This window comes from Notothenia rossii (assembly GCF_949606895.1).
Source record: "Notothenia rossii genome assembly, chromosome: 2".
Lineage (NCBI taxonomy): Eukaryota > Metazoa > Chordata > Actinopteri > Perciformes > Nototheniidae > Notothenia > Notothenia rossii.
The window spans coordinates 86,090,186-86,104,875 of NC_136904.1; the positions used below are offsets into that span (position 1 = coordinate 86,090,186).

A 14,690-nucleotide genomic window follows, 5' to 3' on the forward strand; every position below is an offset into this window, starting at 1 on the left:
GTGAAAAAAATGTTGGTCTAAGAGGAGAAGCCCCTCGGGATGGATCGCCATATAATGACGTGAAATTGCTGGGGCAAAGCGTCGTGATCGCCGTCTGCTGGCGGTGCATGAGTCTGTGTGTGTGAGAGTGAGTGTGTGTGTGTATATCTGAGGATGAAAAGAAAGGCCACGTGTAATCTACTCTGCCATCTTCTCTGGAGTTTTTTTTTCTTCTACCTGGCTGATCATTTTTTTAAAGTTTCTTATTTAACAGGTTACCCGTGCGTAAAAACTGACAGGGAAGTCTTGGACTCCGCGCATTTATAATCCAGATTTCACAGCTGACCTCCCCTGAAAAGCCCAATCAACCCTTAATTGAAAAGGAAAACGGAATACCACATCCCGCGGCGAGACTAACGATTTAATCGTCCTTTGCTGTTTTTTATTTTAATTGGAGCTTAGCTTGATATGGCGGTGTGTTCAGGGCCTGAGGGAGCGGGATCACTCGGACAGATCCATGCCTCCCTGGTAATGGGGTTAACGGGATATCACACCGATGGTCAATAAGCGTCTCCTCTGGTCCATGTGGCTCAAGGCCCGAGAAGATGGCGATAGGATGATGGTGACACACGGAGAGTCACAGATTTGTCAGGGAGAGCCAGTGAAGCCATCACATAACAAATATATATTCATAATAAAAAACAATGACGATAAACTTATGAAAAGGAAATGTAGGCTAATTAACACTTAATCACAATCACAGTAAACATTTTGAAAGTATTCAAAACATATTTATACATTTAAAAAGTAAGGAGTAGGCTATTTATTTACCAAACCAGTTAATTACAGTAATATAAACCAAAATATATTGGATGTTTTTCCAATAATATTTTTTTTGATAAATATGAATATAGCCTGCTTAAATAAATTCCTAGAGACTTCGCAAACGATGCTTCACAATGTTAAAATCCAGCAATGTGTGTACAAAAAAGGGGTATATAATTTTTAGGATCGATCGAGAAGGATGAATTATTATGGTTAATATTTGTTCCTCTCATTGTGGAGTGGGTTTAGGCTTGTAGAGGATTAGCCTTCACAGTGACACTGGGACCCCGGTGGCCCCTGTTTACTCTCCCTGTCATCCCCCATCAGTCACTCCTCTTTTAACAAACCTCTTTTCAAAACCTGCTCGCTCCTTTGTGCGCGGCCTCTGCAACAGGATGTGCGCACTGCGATGATGGTGCACAACTGGGGCCAGGGGTCAAAGCAGTTATATATACCCCAACCCCCCCAATGAATTTAAATTGAAAAATAAAAAAGAGAAAAATAAAAAAGAGAACAATTAGGTATAAATAGTCAAATCTAAAATGCACAGCGTTTTATTGTGCCGTTTATTATGAGCCAACTTCTTCGCAAAGTAACACGCAGGCACAACGAAAGTGAAAGAGAGACCGATTGTATCTGGGTTCCCCCCTTTAATCTGTCATCTTTCCTCCTAAAGCTGTTAAGCCAGAACAACAATGTCCACGTGTCTCTGTGTGAGTGTGCAAAGCCAGCGGCGCGCTTAAAACTGGGTGGTGTTGGTTTTGGGAAAGAAAAATAAAAAAAGAGTAATGATCACCTGACCTGGACAAAAACAGCAGTTTACATGGGAAGAGCGAGAGAAAATAAATGTTTTACTGCTTCTATCTACAACATGTGATGATCAGCCCCCACCTGCTCCCCCCCTACTCCTAAAAGTAAAAACACCGAGATAATCACGTAACCGAGCCGTGTAAAACAACTTGTGATAAACACTCCCATAATTTACAGCATGCAGCTGATCGTTCTCGTTAATCAGGCAAATAAAAAGGTGGAACCGATAACCTCTCACTCCCGAACACAGCTGCTCGGAAAATCTAACTGAGAGCAACTGGTAGCACCGCGAGCCCAGAGCAGTGCGCAATGTGCAGCCAAGCCCCGGTGCGTCTCCCTTGTCCCAAAAATAAAACGACAGCCTGTAGCGAGAAACACATATTATCTGCTTTGAATTAAACACAGCAGAGCGCAGACGTTCCGAAATAAAGGGATGCCATAAATACAGGTATTTAGTTCGCTTTACCCCTCCCGTTTTTCAGCATTAAATCCACTTTACGCAATTGAAGATTTTACGCACAACAGGAAGGTTTACTAATAAAGCATCCACAGGTTACATATTTATAAAAATACCTTTTCTCTGAAGGGAATTATAAGCAAACTTACGCATGTTCCCCTCGTTCCCTCTACTCCAGACCATGTGGGCAGATTTCCTACTCCATACTCCTAAAGCCGTCCTAAACCCTGCAAAGCCTCATGTAAGACCGCTACTCCTACTACAATCTGGCCGCTCGAGTGCCAAGGCCATCCGTGCCCGGTGCCCAAACCCACCACACACACTGAGGGGCAGACACAAGAAGAAATGACATTTATTATACACTCTAAAAAAGACAATTCCAAGTTATTGTTTCTCTCTGCGGAAGGGGCTTGCTTCTAACATAATGGAGCGTCTTTTGTGTGCCACAGAACAATACAAAACAAGTATTCTAATAAATAGCCACTTTTTTTTTTGGCTCTCCAGGATGAATGGGGCTGGAGCGGTGGGGTTCTGAAAGGCAGCTGTGCCGCATTGGGGGAGGAGGGGCGAGGAGTTGGGAGGAGCCCAGCACCCCCCTTCCTTACCTCCTCCTGGATACTGACTCCCATTACTGATCCTGGAACAGAAAATGATGCAGGGAGAGAGGGGGGGGGAGAGAGGTATTGACTTTGGAGGCTGTTTTTTTTACTCAGGACATACACTGTGTCCAACAATGTGATCCTCAAACCCTCAAATGTTGCCTCATACTGTGAAGTCCACAGTATCCAATTAGATTCAGTTCCTATGAACCTGCACAGCTTGCAAGCATGTGGCTCTGACAGCTTCTAGGTGGAGAAACACACGCGCACACACACACGCGCACACTCACAAACATATGTAATACTGTATAAGAAACAGCTGGGATCATTAAAGATTTCTTATTCACAGATATCGTCTTACATTTGGGAGATCGTAATATTGCATCAGAGTCTTTACTGGCATTACAGTATAAAGGGATGAAATTATTGTCATATTCACATTACTGATGATTATCTATCAAAAATGCTGTTCTGTTAATATTATGTGAAAGCACCAATAGTCAACCCTGTCTCGATATCAATATCAAGGTATTTTATCAGAAATATTGTGATATTTGATTTTCTCTTTATTGCGGTCTAGTGGCAACTGTTTCCTTTTTTATGTGTTAAATGTATAAAATGTTGTGAAATTGTGAAACATTTCTATTCTAGTTCCTTCAAGTGCTGAGGTAATGTCTTTAAATGTCTGTTTTACCAGTCAATAACCCAAAGACATTCAGATTGTTTTGATATAAAGCATAGAAAAGAAGATAATCCATATTTGAGGGACTGAAAACAACATTTCTTGCCATAAAGAATTCCTTTTGTCGATTTTCTGATCAAAAAAAGTTGTCCGGTATTTCTCTGTCGCTGCTTATCCAGTTGACTAATCCTTGCCACTCTCTACACACAAGCAGAGCCTGGCACGGCGGCTCCTTCCCTGTTAATGAATCACACTGCAACAGGCCTCCTGGCTCCAGACGCCCTGACGGAGCTGATGGAGCTGGCAGGACTCGGAGATGCTTCACACACCCATCTGCTAACTGCTGGAGCCAAGGTGAAAACAGTGTGCGTCCTATAAAAGTAAGACCTTCTATTGTTTGGTAACAAGGGGTGGAAATAAATCTTGGTGATGCTTTTCTACAGAACATTCATTGCTGTGTAATGACTTGATGAGGTAAACTGGACAAACCGTGGGCCTGCCATCCACAAATATATAATTTAACATGGAGAATCTTATTGATTTTCGAGAATAGTATAACGCAGAGAAATATCTCAACTAACACTACTTTGGTTCAACATTTCAGAATAACCCTTCTGCTTTTTCTTGACTTTAGTTGAAAAAATGCCGATGGTTAAACAACCTTTTCATACACTTTCGACCCAGGAAAATAAAACCCTCGCTGCACATTGAAACCACGTCTACGTCCTGTCATTTATACTCATTCACCAGAGCTTACTTTGTCACTTTGCTCAAATGTACTGCATCAAATAAGTAGCACACAAACCACGCAAGCAGGAGATGGACACAAAGTGGTAAAGCTTAGTGAAAGGTAACGTTGAAAGGGGGAGGAAAGAGGGAAGAAAGCGAGAGGAAAGCGAGGGAGAGAGGAGGTCAGGTTCAGACCTACGAGCGCTGAGAGAAGAGTGAGCCAATCGGCTAAAAGCAGAGGTCTTAGCTCGGTTCATACGGTCTCTCTCCAACACACAAATCCCCACAACAGGATACTCAAAAACCTAAAGCCCTCAGAAACATCGAGAGGCAACAACACACGCATCTTAGAAGTCAAAGGTTTTATATGCATGTATCTTAACTCCTTTAAAAGTCTCTCTTTAACGTTATTCAAATAGTTTGTGAAGGTGAATCACTGCTGAAACTATAAAGGTACACACTTGAATAGAAAGAATGAAATAAAGTACTTTTATAATTTAATAGAAGAAAAGACTATTGGACACGAAAGTGGAACATTTTCCTTAGTTCACTAAATAAGAACATTATGTAAAATACCTTTTAATGTACCATGGCACTAATTGAATGTAAAACATGATAAAAAAATAATGTAAAGACGTTCAAATAAATGAGATGTTGAGAATATTCAGACTTGTTATAAGTAGGATTTATTAATGTATGTTAAAATCGACCTTGTCCTTGTTGAGTTTCAGAGCAGGGTGGTAACAGCAAACCGAAAAACTAAAAAGTGCAATTCTTTTTTTTGACAGAGACAGCATAACATGCCATTCAAATCTGGGGCAGTCTTGTCTACAAGCAATTTGTTCTTTTGTTGCTCCATGTGCTCTATTTATATCATCTTCTTCTCTGGGTAGAAATGTAAGAGAAGGGCTTGATGGAGTGGTGAGTCAGAGACAGGGTGACATGAACAAGTGAGAAAGAAAAAGAGAAGAGGGAGAGAGGGAGAGGAGAGAGACACCAGGGAGGCCAATGTCAATCCCACGGCAAACAGCAGTGGATAATCATGGGCTTTAGGAAAACACTGTGTCCATAATGCTATTACCCAGGATTACCTACTCCAGCAGAGCAGGCGAGACTCTCTTCACAATGTGCCCCAGACCTTTCAGATAATCATCTTATCACAGATAACAAACCCGGAAGAAACATCCCATTATTCAAGAAGTAGAAAAAAAACTCCACGGCGTGTTCGAATGAAGACATATTGTAAGCCTAAATTATTCGAGTGGAAAAATATCAGATTTTGAAATTAGCACGCCAGTCCCTTCCCCACTTTCTTTCATTCCCTCACTGTCTCTTCCTCCCAGGGCGCTTTCTCCTTTTCCCGCAGGGCAATTAGAGACAAGATTTTATGCACTGTTCAGCTTATCAATTAGCCATAACACCTTCCGCTCTGATTGGTCTGTAATGAACGTAATGGTTTTAACAGTCGGGAGTTGCAACTCTTAGAGATGCTGTGCTAATGGTGTCGCCACGGCGATGGAGTCACGGTAACAGCTCTGCGGAAAAGCAGTAAGGAGGAGGAGGGGGGGGGGGGGCAAGTCAGCTCTCCCTAACACATCTCTAATTAGAGCTCACAGTCAGTCATTACTGATGTAATAGGGTGTAACACTAATGGCTATCAGGCAAGCCCCCACAAACAACAGGGGGGGTTCTTGTAAGGTGAGAGGAGCAGAACATTTATGGAGGAGGAGGAGGAGGAGGGAGAAAAAAATAGATTATGGTGAGGAGACGAAATGGAAAGTTGGGGGTGTGCAAGGGAGGTCAAGGAGTGAGGAGAGTGATTAGGGGAAAGTGGGCCTGGCTGCATGGAAGGCTTTTTAGTGAAGTATAGTCAGACAAGGTCAGCGCCCATTAATGGAAAAATCTTTCTTTGATGACGCCGAAATGCATCATGTCGGACATTGACAAGATATAGAGACTGACAAGAGAAAAAACAACGATAAGAATAAAGCAGCGGCAGGCAGAAAGAGAGCCGGAGAGAGTGTAAGGGAGGAAGAGAGACGCTTAGTTAACCACTCTGGACCTTTAGACCTTGTTAGCAAAGATGCACTCTGCAGCCCATTCAGCTGCTGATGCATGTTTTTACACTTTTTGACACCAAATTGCAGTGGGTGTAGCAAAGCAGAGCACCACAGGTAACGATAAGGAGGGAGGATGACAGGAAACCCATGTTAGGAGAAATGAAAAGTGAGCCGTGTAAAGAGAGCAGGGTACAAAAATGTGATATAAGTTACGATGCCATCATCCTTAAAGTTATAGCGATACATATAAAGAACTTAAGTTGATGTGAATAGACAAACATCCCTCCCCATTCAGATGATTTATTCGAGAATACCTTTTGAAAGTCCTTAAAAATAATAACATTTTTATTAAATAACTGAACACAACTGTACAAGCTATACTTTCAAACGTTTTGGGAGCCTTTCCCTGAATGCTAGACGGCCAATTTCAACAAAACTCAGTTCGACCAGACCACAGATTATAAAGGTTTTAGCTGCTGAGTGGTGGGGAAATTACACTTTGCATTGAATCGAAGATACAGTGATTGACTTCAAACTAAAATATTAAATCAGAGATCTTTTTTATGGGTACAAAAATTATTGCCGGTATAGTTTGACTGGAGAGTCGCTACCTCAAAGGTATACCAATGTTAGCTATGACAACTCCTCACTGCTTTGGTTTTAGGGGAAGAAGCATTCTGTTACCTGATTCAACCAACGCAACTCCGGTTCAAGCTCCGTGCTAGAGCTTTTCAGGTTCATAACCGGTTCTTCGGTTTAGCTCCAGCTCTTTTCACACTGCCCAGAGTCCGACTGGTGCTGCGTCATTGCGTCATCGTTTGCGTGACTGCTTCATAAAGCCAAATCGTGTGGAAACCCCTCACAGCTGACACCGACAACAACAACAATGAGAAAACTGTAGAAAAAAAACGTATTTGACATACGTTCATAAGAAACGTAACGTGGGAGTATCATATGCACGCAAAATCTGACTTCTGCGTATCTATTGCACGCATTTGCAAAGTCGTGTCATTTGTACGCAGAATGAAGAGACTGGGCTGTGTTACCGCACATTACCTCTACACAGGGCCGGCCCTTCCCACTGGCGAAGTAGGCGAGAAGGGTCTAGCTGCGGCCGCGGACAGTACAGTACACTACACGACACTACACGCCACGCCCACCTGACACGACACTACGGTGGCTGAGAAGGGTCTAGCTGCGGCCGCGGACGAGAAGCCCCTCACTGCAGTGCGCAGTGCCTCAATGAGCTCGATGTGGGCGGAGCTTCACAGATGACGCGTTGCATCCTGTTTCCCGGGTAGCAGTTCTCTTCCCTCCCTTCAATCTAACCCTTCCCTTCCCCCCATCCTAACCCTAACCACTCCCTACCTTTTAACCTAATCCTAATCTTCCTTCCTTCCTCCCTCAAAAACCTACACCCCAAAACCTCTCCTCCTGTCGTGTAGTGTCGTCAATTCGCTTTTAACGGTAGTGCCTCTCAGCCACCGTAGTGTCGTGTCGGGTGGGCGTGTCGTGTCGTGTAGTGTCGTGTAGTGTCCGCGGCCGCATCTAGACCGTATTGAACTAGGCGGTCGCCTAGGGCGCCAGATCTGGAGGGGCGCTGCGCTGGGAGAAAAAAAAAAAGTAATAATTGTTTTAAATAAAAAAAGAAAAGAAAAGATTATTCTGCCTAATTGTATGCCCTTGATCTAATACGTTTACATTAATAATTTAATAAAGTAAACACCCTTTGCACCCCGGGCCGGCGGCAACATTTTGCATTTGCCCTGTACGATGGGCGCTGTAACTGTAAGTGATGAAAGGGGGGGATGGTCGCTTATCTGGCACCCACGGCTCACAGCCAACAGTGACGCGGCAGCTCCAGCTGAAAGTGTCGGAGATTGCAAAGATGCAACAGCAAGAGGCAAACAATTAGCATTATGAAAAGGTCCAAGCCTTCAGGGGCAACGGGAAGGAAACGGAGGAATCGAAAGTCAAAGAGAGAGGTACGTCGGCTTGTGTAAAAAAGAAAAAGTCAGTATGTACTGTACCGTTAGACATTTGATTTTAAGCTAGCTAGCTAAGGAGGTAGCCTGCCCATGATACAGCTTTGATGCCATGCTAGCCGCGAGCCTCTGATACAGAATGATAAATACAAATGATTTAAAGTTTTTATTTATGTGTTATTATTCTTATATAATATTTTTGTAAATAATATACTACTTTTCTATTGTGATAGCTGTAAATTGATCCTCCAATAGGCTTTATCTGATCCTATAGATAGTTTATTTTCACGGTGAACTTGTTTGTATATAAATATATATATATTTATTTATTTTTCTGTTTATTTTCTATTGTATTTTAGAATTTGTTTATTTTCTGCTCTTTTTAATGTCTAATTATTGTGCAATGCTTTGTTTTATATGCTTCTGTAACGAAATAATGTGAATGTTAGCCAGAAGAAAGCTATCTGGATAACTGCTCCTTTGTATAAAGTGAGGCTGACCAACCAATATAGGCATGTGTTATTATTTACATTACATGTCATTTATTAGACGCTTCTATCCAAAGCGACTTACATACATTCAGTACTGTGGACAATCCCCACAGGAGCAATTTGGGGTGAATTGTCTTGCCCAGGGACACAACGACATGCTGACTGCAGTGGGACTCGAACTTGCTACCCCCTGATTCAAAGTTCAGACCTAACTTTTATATAGGCCAGTTGTGAACTTGCATACAGCTGAGGCAGATTGCAGCAGTTATTTTTGCCTGACTGTATATACATGTTTTTGCTTTTAATGTGCTAATACCTACCCTATAATTTTCCAGCTGAACTTGAGAAATACTTAAAAAAGCCCCCAGTTGCTGGAGAAGGAACATCTGATCTCCCATGTACATCACACTCTGAAGAATGTAAGTTTTGCCAAACATTTATGGTCTCTGTGTAATCGTTAATACACTACTGACCAACATCAAACATGTCAGCAAAATGTTGCAATCAGTGTCAATGCAGCTGGATATTGCTGTTGACCTCCTGAGAAAAACAGAAGTTTCTTTGGTCAGCTACAGAAGCAATGGATTTGCTTCTGTCCAAGCATCTGCCAAAGACATCTGTGGCCAAATGAATGTGGAAGCTGTTCTCAACCAGAAGAGGTTTCTTTTTTCAATATGGTGGTGGATGTTTCCATTGCATCACTGCAGGAGAGATTCAAGGCCTTAGGTGAAGTAGAGGAAAAGTGTGGGGTGCTACTCAACTTCCCTGACCTGCCAAAGGAAGATCTGACGACGCAGTGTGAAACACTCAGCAACACCTTGAGCTGGGGTGGACAGTCAGACCTGGATAAGAGGGAACTTGCACTGGAGATGCAGTATTTCCCAGCTTTGCCAAAAGCCAACATGACCACACTGGAACTTCTGACTTTCCTACAGGAGAAGAAAATGAACGAAGTGTATCCAAATATGTGGGTGGCCCTCAGGCTCGCTGTCACTATTCCAGTGACAGTTGCTGATGGGGAGAGGAGCTTCTCCAAATTGAAGCTCATTAAAACATACCTGAGGTTGTCAATGGCTCAAGAACGCCTCAATGGATTAGCTTTAATAAGCATCAATCGCGAGGTTTCGAGGCAAATATCATTTGACGATACAATAAATGAATTTGCAGCAAGGAAGTCCAGACGTGTCCGACTTTAAGGATGTGGACTAATTAAAGGACACAATAACATAGCAGAGACTTGTTGTTCTGATTGCCTTTTTCATTTGATTTATAGTGTGTGTAATGTTGTTCATTATCTTAATTTATTTGCAATAACCTCAGTTGTAAGAGCTCCATTGGCTATATTTGTGTCCACGTTTGCACTTTCTTTTCTTAAAGTTTTAAGAGAAGCTACTTTTGTTTGATGAGTTATTTTCATTTAATAACTACAATATTAATAATAAGGATAAAATAAATAAAAATGTTACGTTTATTTGTTATTGGCTGTGGGTTATTGGTTATGTTCACATACTTATTTGGTTATTAAAATGTAAACCGATCTTTTTCACATGGGTGTTTTAGAGTTGTACCTCCTATCAGGTCTCTAGTAATTGTGTGCTCAAAGTGCACCAGATTGAAGCATTTTAATTTAAAATGTTCAAAAACACATTTCCGGGGGAGCATAGAGGAGGTGATGTCCACCCCCCAATTAAACATGTTCATACAATAATGAATACATTTGAAACCATTATGTATATTACCTATGTCAATACGTTTCTGTTTTTGTAGTGTATTGGTCTTTTGTAGAGATTTTTCATTTATTCTTTATATATTCTATTGTGTATTGCTTGGAGGGGGGGGGGGGCACCAAATCATAATCTCGCCTAGGGCACCAAAATGTCTAGGGCCGGCCCTGCCTCTACATAACGTGTAAACTCACTGGGGTTGTTAGTTTATGTGAACCATGCACGTGTTCTGCCCACACAGTAACCTCAGTGTCATTAATAACAGAAAGTGAATTCACATTGTGCATGTGAGGGCAAAGGTCTCATGCAGAATACATTTAGTACGTAAACAAACAGAGAATGAGCTACACATATACATTTATCAAATATAATGGTTAAAAGGGATTAAGTACTTAGTTACTATTCCACTAAGGGTTAAGAGTTGGACCTTGGAGGAACATTGTAAGCTGTTGCCTATTGTGTAGCTTTAGTACCACAATGGCAGCAGCTTGGCCTTTGAGGGAGCTGCAGGACTCCTAAACGCAGCCTTGAAAGTGTGTATGAGTGTGTGTGTTTGAAACTGAAGGGGGGCTCCTCAGTTGCCTAACTATAGTCCCTCACCCAGAATTTGAAATAAGGTCATCGTCCCCGGGAGGCCCCAAGTCAAAGCGTTCCTTCTTCACCTGCCCTTTAACTCTCCTCATCGCCTCCTTTTCTTAATTTAACTCTTCACCTGGGTGCCATGATTCCCTCTTTCTTTTAAACCCTATTTTTCCCTGCATCTATTCTTTGTTTTGACCAAACAGGCATACTCCTGTGGTTTGTTCACAGTAGACAAAGTAATAGAGGACATGCGGACACCAAAGAAGAATCACAATGACTCAGCCAGCCTCTTCAGTTTTGCTTCTATTAAATATTGTCCTTGACCTCAACAGTCAGTTGTAACTCGTGTTTGTTTGTGTTTTTGTTTTTGTCGTGGCCTCTACAAAAAAAAGAAGCTTCCATTAATGCTTCTGGTCCTTAAAACAGTAATTTGATTTTGGATTAGCAAAACAATAAAATAGAAATGGCATCATTAGTAGATAAGGCAGGTAAAGTGTATTAAAGCTTGTGGTCTGTGTGTGTGTGTGTGTGTGTGTGTGTGTGTGTGTGTGTGTGTGTGTGTGTGTGTGTGTGTGGGGCAGTGTGTGTAAGAGAGAGTTTGTGTGTGTGTGTGTGTGTGTGTGGCAGCACAATAACACGCATATCCAATAGGACGCAGAGTGAGCAGCACAATAACACGCAATTCTTATGCTAATCAAGGAGGCCATTAATGTTTACATTCAAAATCAGGCCTTCCAAAGAAATACATTTGCTCCCTGCTAAACTGGGATAATTAGTTCCCTCTTAAACCCATATTCCATTAACTCAGGTGAATCCATCTGAGTTTCATCAAATTTCTGCTTCGTTTTGCATGATAATGCAATTTAAAAGCAAATGACATATTCAGCCTACTCAGGGAGGGAGAGCACATATGAGAAAATAATATATTTGAGTAAAAAAGGCTTTTGGTTCCATTTTACATGTATCGGTAAATATTTAAAAGTGTTTCCCATAATTCAGCTTGACTGATTTATGCATAAATTGAACTGTAAACAGCTTATTAGAGATTAGCGACTGATGTATTAAATGCACCCTGCTGGGTTTCAGCAGACTTTGTATATATGACACCTAATATTACAAAATGACGCAGTAAGACAGTATGTGAATTTCTTCATTTGAGAGAAGGGGGATGTATCTATAGAAACCTTCAGCAGTGAAATACCCTTTGCAGAGCGACGTACCTGTGTTTTAGTCTTTTAACTACATGAGAAGGAGAGGAAAATGGGATGATATACAGTAGTTCAATCATTCTCATAAATGCATGTGCAGGCAAATGCATGCACACATAAAGCACTGTGCACTCGTTCCCCAGGAAGAGTTCAGAACCAATCAGAATTCAGAGCCGTCCAACTTAGCCGCACCAGAACACAAAAGCCCAAACAGAAAACTTGGCTTGGGCTAGCCAGTTTTCCCATGGTGTGGTGGCAAATGTGAGTGAGTGCAAGAGTGTGTATCGTGTGCATGTGTGGCACAGAGTGTCATTTTACTTCACAAAAACCTCAAAATGATCAAAATGCACCTAATTTCCCCCTCTCATATTTTACCCTTTTATGCAATATCTATGTTTTCATAATGTTTCTTTGTAACACAGACAACATTTACTGTGTTGAAAACACTTATGATTTATATGTAGGTAGCTTCTCACACACACACACACACACACACACACACACACACACACACACACACACACACACACACACACACACACACACACACACACACACACACACACACACACACACACACACACACACACACACACACACACACACACACACACACACACACACACACACACACACACACACACACACACACACACACACACACACACACACAGTGTAATGGATAGGAGCTGGCTGAGGGCGTCTGTCAGGGGCGACTGTTCTAATCAGAGCAGTGGGGAGAGAGATAAAGGAGAAAATAATGAGTGTGGCATCAGGCCTTTCATAGCGCAACAAAAGGCCACAGGATCAGATAGACAGACACAATGTGGAGAGGAGAGGAAGAGAGGGAGAGAGGGAGAGAGGAGAGAGGGAGGGAAGGGAGGAGGCAGAGCGAGGAGAGAGGGATGGAACAGGTTTGCTAATAAGCCTTCTTGCACTGTAGGTGATGTAGGCAACAGTAGTCGACATTATGAAAGCTTATGTCTGGCGAAGGATGCCATCGAGTGGGGCGGATGGAAGTTTCTATGACAACATCAATCATTTCTGCAGAGAGAAAGTCCTTCAGCGGGAACTGATTATAAATGCGTTTTTCTTCCCGTACACATCCTTCCATTTTCCGTCTCAAAATACTTTGTCGGCCTCGTGCCCTCTTTCCTCCTGCTGATTAGTGCTGCTTCATTTGCTGTGTGTGTGATCATTTCCAGTCATCCTTTGATTATTAATGCTTAATTTACCCAGATTAGACTCCTTTGATTATTAATGCCTAATTTAGCCTGATGACTCCAATCATTAGATGGTGCCCAAACTGAAAGCAAACAACCTCAGTGTGCCTCCAATGTACCGATACAGCCTCTTGTACAGATAATGATACTGTTCAGAGGAGCCAACGGGGCCTGTGAGTGTTAAGTCACTGCCCACGTTTTCTACCCAAACTCCCAGCAAACTTTAAAGAGAAAAAGAAATACTAATTAGAAACTGCAAGCTAGGAGAAATGAGGAGGCAGACTCAGAACAGAAAATCCTATTCAGAGACTTAATGAGCTTGTCGAAGCTGAATAATTGATTTCTAATTCTAGCCTGCAGCTGTTGACCCAACCAGGGAGTGTTTTCAATGGAGCTGAAATATGTTGCGCTCTGACTTGGCACCGTTGGCTTTCTGCTAGCAGAACCGTTACCAATTACCCCCAAGTCTACCTCACACTTAAAGGTTTTATTTTGAAACTTTTCACATTGAATTAACTTCCGTGCACAAACAAACAAAAAACCGTGCTCTCGCTTTGAAATTCATCACAGGTAATTCCCTCGACAACTTAATCCTCCTTCAGATCTTGTCTAATATTTTAGAATGGACACAATTCAAGGCTGTTTTTGAGCTGTGAAAGCCCAGCGAGGTGAACTCTCCCAGCGTATAAAGCTTTGGGAACCCGCGGTCCATATCAGATTGTAGGTGTTTTATGTTTCGTTCATTTGCTGCGGAGTGATTCTTTGTTGCCCTGTGTGGACGATCATATCCTGGGGGCTCTGGGGCAGCAGCAGCAGCACAGAGCACCCTGTGTGTGAACCACAGCCGCCCAGCGTCCCTGTAAGATGACCTCACGGAAAATAGGTCTAATTATTGCCGTGACAGCCCATGCTATCATATTCTGCCAGATCAGTCACTACATAGTAGAAAGGAGGAGGAGGAGGAGGAAGAGGAGGAGGGGGAAAAATTAACAGAAATATATACCATCGTGCCACCAAACCCCCCCTAAACTGAGCCTATTTATTTTTAATACCCTAATCAGCAGGTCCCAACGGGGGCTTGGCTCTCACTCACCCACACAGACAGACACAGGTGAGTACAGGTAAGGCAGCAGGGGAGAGGGGGGGGGGGAGGAGGAGGAGCATGGGGGAGGCTGGATGAAGCTGGTTTGATGAGAGAGGCGGTGGCATTAACTGCAGTAATGATCAAGAGATACAAACTTAGCTCATGGTGCATCCTCTGGCTAAAATGACTGGCATCGTCTGAAAAGTTGTTTACACACAACCTCAGTTTCAGGGAAATATAAACAACTGTTTT

At 42.3% G+C, this 14,690-nt stretch overlaps 1 protein-coding gene across 2 annotated transcripts in view; it reads right to left on the reverse strand.

Annotated features, from left to right (window-relative positions):
* Positions 1-14,690, reverse strand: part of sox1a (SRY-box transcription factor 1a) — an 82,117-nt gene that overhangs the window by 15,169 nt on the left and 52,258 nt on the right. The window lies entirely within an intron of this gene.